Genomic DNA, 13,516 nt, shown 5'->3' on the forward strand with positions numbered 1-13,516 from the left:
AAGATCAGGATACATTTCTGATTTAGGATGTGTTGATATACTGCTTTGTGTGAAGCTTTTTATCTGTTTCCAGGTTTAATTAAACACTTAATTCAAGTTTTCAAGGTTGTAATGGGATTTGTTTTGCCCCATCTGTGCTTATCACTGATACCTTCCTATGCCAAGGGACCCACTGACCCTATTACCTGGGAAGGATGGGGCCCTGCCACTGAGTCATCCCCTGAGTAGGGCAGGCACTGACCCAATCACAGAGCTGAAGTGGAAAGGAAGAGCATGACGGGAAGGGTGTGTCCCAGAAAACAGGTGGCAGGTAGTGGGAGGGGAAGCATCCTGATGGAAGGCAGAACATAGGCTTAAGGAATTCAAAACTTCATGCAGGCAGTTGGCATCAGGAAATTTCAGATATGAGTGGGAATGCCTTTTCGTTATTTATTCTCCCTGTTTTTTTTGCCCTTTCACATGAACCACAATTTTTTTAAAATTAACTGATTTACTTTTTTGGCTGCGTTAGGTCTTCGTTGCTGCGCATGGGCTTTCTCTGGTTGCGGCGAGTGGGGGCTACTCTTTGTTGCGGTGCACGGGCTTCTCATTGCAGTGGCTTCTCTTGTTGCGGAGCATGGGCTCTAGGCATGCGGGCTTCAGTAGTTGCAGCACGCGAGCTCAGCAGTTGTGGCTCGCGGGCTCTAGAGCGCAGGCTCAGTAGTTGTGGCGCACAGGCTTAGTTGCTCCACGGCGTGTGGGATCTTCCTGGACGAGGGATCGAACCCATGTTCCCTGCATTGACAGGTGGATTCTTAACCGCTGCGCCACCAGGGAAGTCCCCTGAACCACAATTTTATTGTCCCTTAAATCTTGCTTTGAAAGACTGTTTCTTCTTTTCTATTTTCAATACCTTCTAGAATTGTCTTTTGCTAGTTCATGGAGCATATTTTAAGAGGGCTTTTTACAAGTTTGTAGGAAAAAGAAAGCACATAAAGTTTATATAAAAGTAAATCTGCCACCTCACACTCATTAGGATAGCTACTCTCAAAAAAACCCAAAAAACAAAAAACCAAATACCAAGAGTTGGTGAGAATTTGAGGAAATTAGAGCCCTTGTGTTCTGTTCATAGGAATGTAAAATGGTACAACCACTATGGAAAACAGTTTGGTGGTTCTTTGGAAAATTAGAAATAGAATTACCAAATGATCCAGCAATTCTATTTCTAGCTGTATACCCCAAAGAATTAAAAGCAGTCTCAAAGAGATGCTGTACATCCATGTTCTTAGTAGCATTATTTACAGTAGTGAAAAGGTGAAAGTAACCTAAGTGTCCATAAATGGATAAATGGATAAACAAAATGTGGCATACACTTACATGGGAATATTTTTCAGCCTTAAAGAGGAGGGAAATTCTGACGCATGCTACAACATGAATGAACTTGGAGAACATTATGCTAAGTGAAATAAACCAGTCACAAAAAGACAAATACTGCCATGATTCCACTTACATGTGGTAACTAGAGTAGTCAGAATCATAGAGACAGCAGTGGAACGTTGATTGCCAGGGGCTGGGGAGAGGAGGAATAGGGAGCCGTTTAATGGATACAGAGTTTCAGTTTCGCAAGGTAAAATGAATTCTGGAGATTGGTTGCAAAACAATATGAACGTACTTGTTACTACTAAACTGTACACTTCAATGGTTAATTTTACCATAATTTTTTAAAAAGGCAAATTTGAATTTGTATTTGGATATGCAAATTGTAAGAGAGTAAAAAGCATCTGTAAGGAGATTGAAGTTACTTGATTTGGTCAATATTTAGATGCTTGGGATGTAACAACGAAAAAATCAGACAAGATCCTCATGAAGCCTACCTCTTAGTGGGAAAGACAGACATTGATTGAACAAGTAAAAAGTGTGTTTGAGTGTTACATGCAGAACAGGGAGACAACTAACAGAGTAGGTGGAAACGCAGCTGTAGTGAAAAGGCTTCCCTAAGGAAGTGACATTGAAGTGGGATTTGAAGGATGGGTAAGCACTGGCTAGGAGAAAGAGAGGGATGGAAAGTGATGGGAGGCTGAGGGAGTAGCATTATGCAAATGCTCCAAAGCAGGAAAGAAAGGGTATTATGCTTTGGGAAATGGAAGGAGGTGCTGAGGGCTTAATGTGAAATGTGATGGGAGATGAGGATGGCGAGTATCGGACCATATAAGGCATTGTAGGTCATGTTAAGGATTTTGAGTTCTACCTTAAACAGAGTGGTTAGACATTGCTGTGTTTCAAGCCAGGGAGTATGGAGGTGAAATGAAGTGGAAGTAAGAAAAAAAAATGTGTCTTTTTATACAATGTACCCTTTAAATATAAATTACCTGCTTAATCTGGTGCTTGAATGTCAGAAGGAAAAGTGGTTCAGTTATGTTTCTTCAGATGATATATTGGTTGCCAGTGTGGCCTGTTAATGTGGTAAGGTGTACTTAAAGGGTGAATTTAAGGGAATCGTCAAGGGTAATTGAGTAGAGGCGATTTTTACCTTTATATTCTGACTTGTTAGTTGAAACCGTAGAAATGGATGAGTTTGCCAAAGGGAGAGTCTGGAGTGAAAAGAGGCTTTTCAACGGAACCTTTAGGACATCCAGTGTTCAGTCATGAGATAGAGGAAGTGGGGCAGAGAAAGCTGAGGAAGAGTAGTGCAGCACTGGGGGAAAACCGGGAATGAGACTTACGAGTCTAACAAAACAAGCTCTGAAAGTGTTAATTGGATTTAGCCCAGTGTGGTCATTGACCTTAGTTAGAACAGATTTAGTGGCATAGTACAGGCAGGATTAGATTAGATAGAAGAGAATGAGTCAAAGAATGGGTGGGAAATGAAGAAATGGAGTATAGACAAATCTTTGAGAAAGGTTGGCTGTGAAGGGAGTGAGAAAGGATGGTAGAAGGGATTGAGGTGTATGTGACAGTTGGGGTGTCAAATAACGGAAGTTTTTCTTTTTTTTTAAAGAAAAGCTTGACTTAAAATAAAAATCTTCTTTAGATCTGTGAAATATTTGAAAAATGTATTACACACCTTGCTGATTCCCTAAATAGGATCTACTGAATACAGATGTGAACCCATTGACTTAATCTAGATATGGTATTGTGGGACTGTGTACACACAGGTGCAATCAGACCTGCCTGGTGAGGTACAAAGGTCTGTTTGTCACTATACTAATTTCTGGTCATCTGGGCAGTAAATATTGCAGAATCCTGGGTTCACTTAAGACCAACTAATTTGAGTCTTTGGTGTAGGACTCAGAAGTGTGTGTGTGTGTGTGTGTGTGTGTATGTGTATGTATGTATGTATGTGTGTGTCTTTAGATGATTCTTATGCATCTGTTCTGTGGACTGTCTTTGGAGAATCATCCCAAGAATGTTTTACTTTGAAGTCTTCTGAATCTTTTTTTTTTTTTTTTAAAAACATTTATTTATTTGTTTGTTTAGTTTGGCTGTACTGGGTCTTAGTTGAGGCATGCAGGATCTTAGTTGCGGCATGCAAACTCTTAGTTGCGGCATGCCTGCGGGATCTAGCTCCCCAAGCAGGGATCGAACCGGGCCCCCTGCATTGGGAGGGCGAAGTCTTACCCACTGGACCACCAGGGGAGTCCCTGAATGCTTTTTAATAGCTCTATCATGAGGATTAAATGAGGTATGTATGTCAAGCACTTAGCAAGGAAAGATTTTCATAATTTTGTCTGCCTGTATGACTGGAGTGGTGGTAAAGTGTTTTTGTTTTTTAGCATGAACCTAGCTTGATCTTTTTTCCTGACTGTAAGGGTAATACACGTGTCCCCCTCCCTCCCCCGTAAGTCCTTCTTTAGCCACTTTTCATACTTCTTCCCTCCTCCCTGCCCTCTAAGGGCCATGGTGCTTCCTCCTACTGCCTTGCCTTTGTTCACTCCTACAACTTCCTCTGCTGAGAGTATTCTGCCCCAGCCTTTTACATGACTGCCACCTTATCATTCAGGTCTCAAAGCAGCTGTCATGTTTTCTGAGAGGCCCTCCCTTATCTAAAGTAAGTTTTCTTGGTCACCCTTTGTCCCTTTGTTGATTTCCTTCATATGTGGGCAGGGACTGTGTTCAAATTGTTTACTTGAGTCCACAGGTAAACTGACTATATCCTGAGTCTACAGAAGAGTGCCAGGCACATAGAAGCTACTTAAATACCAAATATCACAGACGAATAATACAAATCATAAAAATTTTACTAACCGGCACAAGTACTGTTAGCTTTCCGTTGATCATTACTTCAGATATTGAAATGTGGACCATATATGTATAAATGTCAATTGTGCAGTGATACATACTGTTTTCTAACTTGCATATTTCATGTAAATATATTGGGGAGATTTTTTTTTGGTACACTATTTTATGTAGATAATCATTCTTAACAGCTGAATAATATGGTATGCTCCGTATAATGAGAAATGGTTTCTGGAACACCTAATTTATTTAACAGTTTGTTTTCAATTTTTTACTGTTTTGAACAATGGTACTGAATTTCTCTCTGTATCCTTGTATATGTTATTTGTTTTGTTAGAATAAATTACTGAGACTGAAAAGGTACATAAAGACCTTTTAGGGACTTCCCTGGTGGTCTAGTAGTTACGAATCCGCCTTCCAGTACATGGAATGCGGGTTTGAGCCTTGGTCATGGAACTAAGATCCCACATGCCACAGGGCAACTAAGCCCGCACGCCATAGCTAGTGAGCCTGAGTGCTGCAACTACAAAGCCCGTGCTCTCTGGAGCCTGTGTGCCACAACTAGAGAGAAGCCCGAGTGCTGCAATGAAGAGCCCACGCACCGTAACAAAAGATTCCACGTGCCGCAACTAAGACTGGACACGGCCAATAAATAAATAAATAAATCTTTAAAAAATATAAATTAAATGGATTAAAAAAAAGACCTTTTGGTTGTGAAATTCCCTCTGGAATGCTATTCTTATACTCTCAAAAATAGAGTATGAGACCATTTATTTCCCCATACCCTCTCTAATCATTTTACTCTTTGCTAATAGGTGAAAAATGGTATTGTTTCTCTGCTCTGAGGTTGTGAGAATGAACATCTCTTGTATTTGGCCACATGTTGTGAAGTGCCTCTTCATGCCCAATGCCCATTTTTCTAATAAGAGTGTTTGATTCAATTAATAATAGTGTTTTCTTTCCTCCGCATTTTATTACGAAAGTTTTTAAACATGCAGCAAAGCTGAAGTTTTATAATGAACACTCATATACCCACTATCTAGATTTTATCATTAACATTTTATAATATTTGCTTTACCATACTTGTATCCTTCTATCTAAAGTAAATTGCAAGGATGTCCCTGGTGGTCCAGTGGGTAAGACTGCATGCTCCCAGTGCAGGGGCCCTGGGTTCGATACCTGGTCGGGGAACTAGATCCTGTATGCATGCTGCAACTAAGAGTCTACAGGCTGCAACTAAGACCAGGTGCAGCCAAAATTAATTAATTAATTTAAAAAAAAGTAAATTGCAGGCATTAGCACATTTCCATCTAAATACTTTAGCATGCTTATCACTGACTATAGTTTCAATATTTGTTTACTTTTTTCCTTTTGAGGTACAATTTTTTTTAACACCTGTATTTTATTAGGTATAGTTTGTTCTCTTGTATGCTTTTTTTTTTTTTTTTTAGATGTTGGGGGTAGGAGTTTATTCATTTATTTTATTTATTTTTGCTGTGTTGGGTCTTCGTTTCTGTGGGAGGGCTTTCTCTAGTTGTGGCAAGTGGGGGCCACTCTTCGTCACGGTGCGTGGGCCTCTCACTATCGCGGCCTATCTTGTTGCAGAGCACAGGCTCCAGACGCGCAGGCTCAGTAGTTGTGGCTCACGGGCCTAGTTGCTCCGCGGCATGTGGGATCCTCCCAGACCAGGGCTCGAACCTGTGTCCCCTGCATTAGCAGGCAGATTCTCAACCACTGCGCCACCAGGGAAGCCCGAGGTACAATTTTTGTAAAATGAAATCTATGAATCTTTTTAGTTTAAACATTTTATTTCAATTTAAAACAGTTGGATGTTCATTGGTCAACCTTTGAAGAGGACAAGGCTGTTTTCTTTGAGAATGAGCCTGCTGTTGCATTTCCATATTGTATTGCCTTTCTTATTGCCTAAGATTTCTAGTTGGTTTTTTAAATGGAGCAAGAACTTTATTTTTTGTAAAGCATTTGTTGAGTTTCAACAAATGTTTTTGCCTGGGTAAGCCAAACCTAAGACTAGGTTTTGTTTCTTTTTTCTTTTTTTTAAAAAAAATTTGTCATATGTTCCCCCTAGTTTATTCTTTGCCTTACCTTTGGTTATGGTGCTTTTAGATTTTTATGTAGTCAAATGTCATTCTTTTCCATATCTTTTTTTCTGCTGTTTGTGTCATACATGGAAAGACATTCCTTACCGAATAGTATATAAATGCTTATATTTTCTTCTGGTCCTTTTTTTTTTTACATTTAAATCTAATTGGAATAATGTGATATAGGTTTTTTTTTTTTTTTTTTAGTGATTAGCAGGGGTTTGAAATTGTTAGCTAATACTGTCTAATGAACCCTCTTCCCTTCTGTGGGTTTTTTTTTTCCCCAGACAAAATAGGATTTAATGTTTTTGTTGATGCCGTTTTTATTATAACCTAAGTTTGTATAGTATCAGATTTCTTTTTTTGGTAGTATCAGATCTCTTTTTAAAAAAATTTATTAACGTATAGTTGATTTACAGTGTTGTGTTAACTTCTGCTCTACAGTGAAGTGACTCAGTGATACACATACATTCTTTTTTATAGTATTTTCCATTATGGTTTATCCCAGGATATTGAATCTAGTTCCCTGTGCTATCCAGTAGGACCTTGTTACTTACCCATTCTATAATAATAGTTTGCATCAGATCTCTTTTTAAATAATATCCTATTCTGTTTAATCTATTTATTCCTACATTTAGCTACTTGAGATAATTTATTGTCTGGTAAAGTACATCCCTTTCTTCTTTCTTTCTTTCTTTTTTTTTTTTTTTTAAAGAATTCCTCACTTTTCTTATTTTCTTTCAGATGAACTTTAGCAGAGTCTTGAAGGATGGGGTGAAAGGATGGTGGGGAAACAACAGCAAGAGCCAAGGCAGAGAGATCAGTAAATCCTGGGGACTTGTTTCTCTAATTTGTGACTGTCTGAATTCTTAATCTGTGTAGCAGATGACACATGCTTATTTTAGTATCTTTAAATTTGGGAGATGTCTCTAGGGTGGTTCAAACTAAATTCTAAAGTTCAAAATGTTTATGAGGTTTTAAAAGTTTGGGATGTTATAGAAAGGGCATAGGATTCTAGGGTGAGAATGGTTTTAATTCCCTGCTTTAAATGAGCAGGTCATAATTTTTGAGCAACTATGTGCATCACCTATGCTGTTATTTTTCATGATTCTGTGGGTGGACTGGCTGCTTCTTCAGAGCTGACTCAGCTAGGGCTGGATGCATAATGTAGGGTGGTTTCACTTACATGGCTGGGACCTCTCTGTGTGGCTCTCATACTCTGTGGTGGCAGAAGGGATCCTAGCAGCAAGAGAGGGTAAGCCTCTGTGTGCCTCAGCTTTTCAAGCCTCTGCTTGTGTTTTATTTATCATTAATCCATTGGCCAAAGGAAATCACTTGCCCAATTCTTCATTTAAGGGATGGAGAAGTAGACTCCGCTTCTTCATGGGAGAAGAGGCAAAGTCAGTCATGTTTCACACAGAGAACTTTAAACAAATTAGTAGCTATTACTGCAGCAATTTAGCACAGGAGGTAAAGGCGTTAGCTACTGGGATTTCTAACAGAAAAGGCAGTGAGAACAGGCTGTGCAAGACCTGGGGGGAGGAATGCTTGATGCGTTCATGGGATAGCAGGGAGATATCAGTGTGACTAGAAGAGGGGGAGCAAGCGGGAAGTGGGAAGAGATACAATCACAGAGGCTGGGGCAGGGTACGATCTTGCAGTCCTGAACAGTTACGAAGACTTTTTTGTGTGTGTGAAAAGAGGCACTATGGGAGGGTTTTGAAGCTGGAGAGTGATATGATCTGACATATCTTTTTAAATGGATTACTTCTGATTGCTGCTTTGAGAGTAGACTGTAGAGAGAGAAGCAGCAATCAGAAGTAATCCATTTAAAAAGATAGGTCAGGCTGCTTGGACTACCTCAGTGATTGATGCAGGTAAGAGATATCAGTAACAATGAAGTTGAGTGTTGTTAGGGTTCTATGTATATTTTGAACGTTGAACCAACAGGATTTCCTGACAGGTATATGACAGTCAAGAAAGCCAAGGTTTCTGGTCTGGGCAGCTAGAAGTGTTGAATAGATACCAAGATGACTGGAGAAAACTGTGGGTAGGGTACTTTTTGAAGGGAACATCAGGAATTCAGGTTTGGATATGTTAAGTTTGCCAGTCAGATACTGGAATGGAGTTGTCAAGTTTGATAGAGGAGTCTGTGGTACAGGAGCGAGACCTGGAGATAGAAATTTGAGAACACTAAAATACTTAGAGCATCATATATGTCCAAGAAGTATTTCATAAAATAAATAAATCTAAAATACTTTAAAGATTTCAAGTTTCATCCGTACCAGTGGTGTGGTTTCAAGTATGGGAGAAGAGCAGCAGAGCAGTTTGGCTGCAGCTAAAATATGTCCTCTGTGATGAGAGTAGATTGTGATTCAAAAAGACATTAATTCGGCTTCCCTGGTGGCGCAGTGGTTGAGAGTCCGCCTGCCGATGCAGGGGACACGGGTTTGTGCCCCGGTCCAGGAAGATCCCACATGCCGCAGAGTGGCTGGGCCCGTGAGCCATGGCCCCTGAGCCTGCGCGTCTGGAGCCTGTGCTCCGCAATGGGAGAGGCCACAACAGTGAGAGGCCCGCGTACCGCAAAAAAAAAAAAAAAAAAAAAAAAGTCATTAATTGTCTGAATGGTGTTGTGAAACATGAATAAATAAAGCCTGTAGTCTAAATATTTTATTTGAATATTCCTCTTTACTGAAACGTTTACCAACTTGTTTCTAATTTGAGAAGCTTATTGACAGGATGCTGTATAAGTGAAAGCCTGAAAAGGTCAGAAGACAAAAGTTGAAAGAAAGGACCACTGATTAGGATACTCAGTCCTGATCTATTGGGGAGTCTCCTCCTTTGTTCTCTCTGTCTCTAATTTTATTTGTAGACTTAACATAATGCGATGTTCAGGTGTAAGCACTGGGACTAATCCAGAAGCTGTTCTCTCTTAACAAATGCAGAGCTTTGCTGCTGTGGGCTTGACCATTAAACAGGGCTGCCAGACCCAGCCTAACCAACCTATTCATCGGAATTGGACTGTTCAGGAAAGTGAGAAAGGGGCCTCGCTTTTTGTGTAATTTAGACTTGCAGAAATGACCTGGGAATGGCATGGACTGTGTGGAAGAGAAAAAAAGCAGATTTATGACTGAGACAGTATTTAGTTGAACCTCCAAATGTTTTCATTCAGCAAATATTTATTAAACACTGTTGTGGGTCAGGAATGCTATCCGGCTGAAATAAATGACCAATGAGACATGTAAATAAATGACGAAAAAACAAAAAAGAGTGTCTTCACCAGATATTCCAGCAGAGTAAGCAAGAGGAATTATAAAGGAAATCAGTTCACCTTTAGGTCCCCGAAACCTCGAGTGCTTTGCATATTTTAGCAGTGTATAAATGTATGTATGAATGGATAAACGATGCGATTCGTTTATCTATTAGATCACTTACAAAATAGTGTGGGAGCACAAAGGAGGAAGTGACCAGTTCTTCCTTCTAATGGTGAAAGAGAGATTCCCCAGGTGGGGAAGGCCAGCAAATGTGGAGTGAGAAAGCGTGACATGCTCTCAATTAATAAGTTCAGCAAAGCTGGATTGTAGGGTGAATGTTGGGAGGTGGCATGGTCACAGGTGAGGCTATAATATGGTAGACCAAAGTCAAGATGCAAAAATATCTTGTATTGGAATTTACTCTGTGGGTGCTGGTAGGCCATTGAAGTTTTTTTTTTTTTTTTTAATAAGAATATTAGGAGGTAGAATTTATGAGAAATTCCTTTAGGAGGAGTTCATTTTTTTTTTTTGGCCGTACCACATGGCTTATGGAATCTTAGTTACCCTGACCAGGGATTGAACCTGGGGCCCCAGCAGTAAGAGTGCTGAGTCCTAACCACTGGACCACCAGGGAATTCCCGGAAGGACTTCACTCTTGAATTGGAAAATCAAATGTTGATAGAGTTTTTAAAGTTATAAACATATACACTGAAAGTGAGCACAGCTAGTAAGTCATATAATTTATGGTAGAATCTGTTTTATCCCTTTCAGATAATATATATGATCTTAGTGCAGGCAAGACCTACACTAGGTAATCAAACTTAACGCCAGGGTGATCAAAATATGCAGGATGGCATTGGTTTGTTTTTGAAAGAGAAAGAAATGTATTTTTGCTTTATGAAATTATTGCAAACCTTTTTCTTAAAGATTCTGACATTTAACTTACTTTGAAATGATTTTAGGCTCACGGAAGAATTGCACTAATAGTACAGAGAGTTCCTGTATATTTTTCATCCATCTTCCACTCATGTTAACATCTTATATAGTCACAGTACAATGATCAAAACTAAGAAATTAACATTGGTATAATACCATTAGTTAAACTGTAGTAGGATTTTTATAGTTTTCCCACTAATGCCCTTTTTCTGTTCCAAGATCCACCAAGGATACACACATTGCACTTAGTTGTCATATCTCCTTTCAAATCTGGTGGTTCCTTGTCCTTTTTGACCTTGACACTTGGAAGAGTACTGGTCAGGTATTGTGTAGAATGTGCCTCAATTTGATTTTGTCTGATATTTTCTAATGATTATGGACTGGAGTAATGAGTTTTGGGGCTACTGGAGTTAAAAACAATTTTTGTTTTATTTTTTAACTTAATCATAAGTAAAATTGATTCCTTTATTTGCTGTACAATTCTGTGAACTTTAATACAAGTTTAAATTTGTGTAGCCACCACCAAAATCAGGATATAGAACAATTCCATCACCTTCATGCTCTGTCCCTATAGTCAGTCCCACCCTCCCCCCAATCCGTCCCCTACAACCACTGATCTGTTCATCATTACGGTTTTGTCTCTTCGAGAATGTCATGTAAATGGAATCATGTAGTATGTAACCTTTTGACACTGGCTTCTTCTTTCACTCAACATAATGCTTTTAAGAGTCATCCAAGTTGTATTTATCAATAGTTAATTTCATTTTATTACTGAGTATGGATGTAGTATTAGTATGTTTGTTTATTCCCCCTTTTTGGATAGGTATTTGAGAACACATTATGTGTCCTGGCACTATAATAAGCAATTTAAGTCAATTTTTTGTGGATTTTCAGGGCTAGTTGCTAACGTTAGTTTCTTCGTTTCTCTATTTTGACCAGCAATGTAATTAAGAGAAATTGAAGTTCTTGTTTCTTTAACATATCGTAAAATTCCCCTACTTTTCTGTTTATATTTGGTTCTTTTTATTAAAGAGCAAAAGTAATAGCAAGGTGAATTTTTTTCATGTTGCTGGGTTTTAATCTTCGGGACTGAGCCTTCTGTGATTCAGGCCTATAGCAAAAACTCAAGCCAAGTAAGTCATCGGTCCACAAGCAATGATGAATTTATATTGAGTGCATTTATTTATAAGAAAGCCATAATACTTAGCTTTTTTATTAGTCTCCTTTTAGGTAGGGCCTTTAATTTGTTTTATAGATAAATAAGAAATAGCAAATAAAAATAGACATAGTCTAAATCAGGGTAGTTTAAAATAAGAGGCTTGACCTCTATCATATTGTCTTAAATTTTACAAATGGCAGAAGGTAGTTGTCTTTTGTTTTTAAGAGCATGCAGTTTTGGTGTATTTTAAGATGAACTTTTGGGGACTTGTGTTAAAAGTCTATTTGCTTAAATATCCTACTGCCATAAGATAAAAAAATGTTTCTAGAATATTAGTATAGGTTTTCTTTTTTTAAAACCTTTTATTAGTAAAGTGTAATAAGTGTAATTGAATTTTTGGAGGACTTAATAAAGTTTCCAGGTTGTTCTGAATATCTGGTAATTTTACATACTACTTTCAATAAATTATATAAAACTTTGAGGAGGAGACATCTCTTTTAAATGTAGCCTTAATGTGATTTTTGTTTTCAGTTCCTCAAACACTATTCAGAGGCCTCAGAGAGGCTGTGGAGTAATAAAATGTCAGAACTAAAATGGATTTTCAGAATTACCAGATCTCTAGACTCTCTCAATATTTTACAGGAAAAGGAAACTGAAATCCCATAGTAGTGTGAAGTAACTTGTTCACAGTCACAGTTGGTTGTAGAAGCTGCGTGATACAGTTCCTCCCCCAAGTGGGTAACTGGTTTATGAATGTAGACACAGAGTTGTACAAAATTAACTGCAATACAAAATGGAATGTTCTGGGCAATAAGAAAGGCGCTGCTTTTCTTAAACAACAGTCTCTCCATCACCCCAAAAATCTTTTCTTGACCCCTTCACAACAAAATTATTTTCTGTCTTTAGTTTCTCACCCCTCATTCTCCCCTAAACTCTATCTGATCAGATGTTTTGCTTGTTTCTTTTTCACCTTTACCACACCATGAAAATTCTTCTTTCAAAATCAGCAGTGATGTCCATGCTGCTAAATCAACTGTTGCTTTCCTCTCAGACCTCATCTCATTTGGTCTGTTGTCAGCATTTGGCACAGTTGCTCATTCCTTCCTCCTGGAAGTACTTCTACTTAAATTTCAGGTTAATGCCACATTTGCTTTATCTTCCGGCTGCATTTCTGGGTACTCCTTTTCAGCCTTCTTTGCTAGTTCTACCTCATCTCCCCTACCTCTAAATAGTAGTGTCCCCAAGCTTCTGTCATTGTTACCTTTTATATCTGTAGCTTTAATGTCAAATATATGTTAATGACTCCCAAATATATATACCTAGCCCAGACCTCTACCCTGGGCTTCAGGACTGTATATTCAGCTCCAGGACAATAATACCATTTTGACATCTTTACTTGGATAGCTAATGAGCATCTCAAACTTAATGTGTTCAGTAACTCCTGATCTCCCCCTACCCCAAACCATCTCCATCTGTGTTCACCTTAATGTGTTCAGTAACTCCCCATATCCCCTTACCCCGAATCTATCACAGTTTTGGCATCTGCAGTCTTCCAGTGGCCAGAAAGTGAGCTTTGAAGCCTTATTTCCCCCACAGCCCACTTGCTTCCATTCAGAAATCTCGGATATTCCTTAAAAACATACCCATAATTTACTCATATCTTCTTCCTCTGCCTCCTTTGTCTAAGCCATTATCATCTTTTCTGAGTTATTGCATAAGCTTCTCCTTTCTTCCATCCCTGGCCCACTGCAGGTTTTTTTCAACACAGCAGTCAAATCTTATGACTCAGCTACTGCAAACTCTCCTGCTAAAGTCTCTAAACAGTGAGGCTCTCCCTTAGTTTCTAGTACTCT

At 38.9% G+C, this 13,516-nt stretch overlaps 1 protein-coding gene and 1 non-coding gene across 2 annotated transcripts in view; one reads left to right on the forward strand and one right to left on the reverse strand.

The window, feature by feature from the left end:
* Window positions 1-13,516, forward strand: part of ELF1 (E74 like ETS transcription factor 1) — a 106,297-nt gene that overhangs the window by 8,670 nt on the left and 84,111 nt on the right. The window lies entirely within an intron of this gene.
* TRNAK-CUU (transfer RNA lysine (anticodon CUU)) lies at window positions 10,129-10,202 on the reverse strand. The gene has a single exon. It is a non-coding gene; the product is annotated as a tRNA-Lys (tRNA).

This window comes from Mesoplodon densirostris, chromosome 17 (genome assembly GCF_025265405.1).
Source record: "Mesoplodon densirostris isolate mMesDen1 chromosome 17, mMesDen1 primary haplotype, whole genome shotgun sequence".
Taxonomy (NCBI): Eukaryota; Metazoa; Chordata; class Mammalia; order Artiodactyla; family Ziphiidae; genus Mesoplodon; species Mesoplodon densirostris.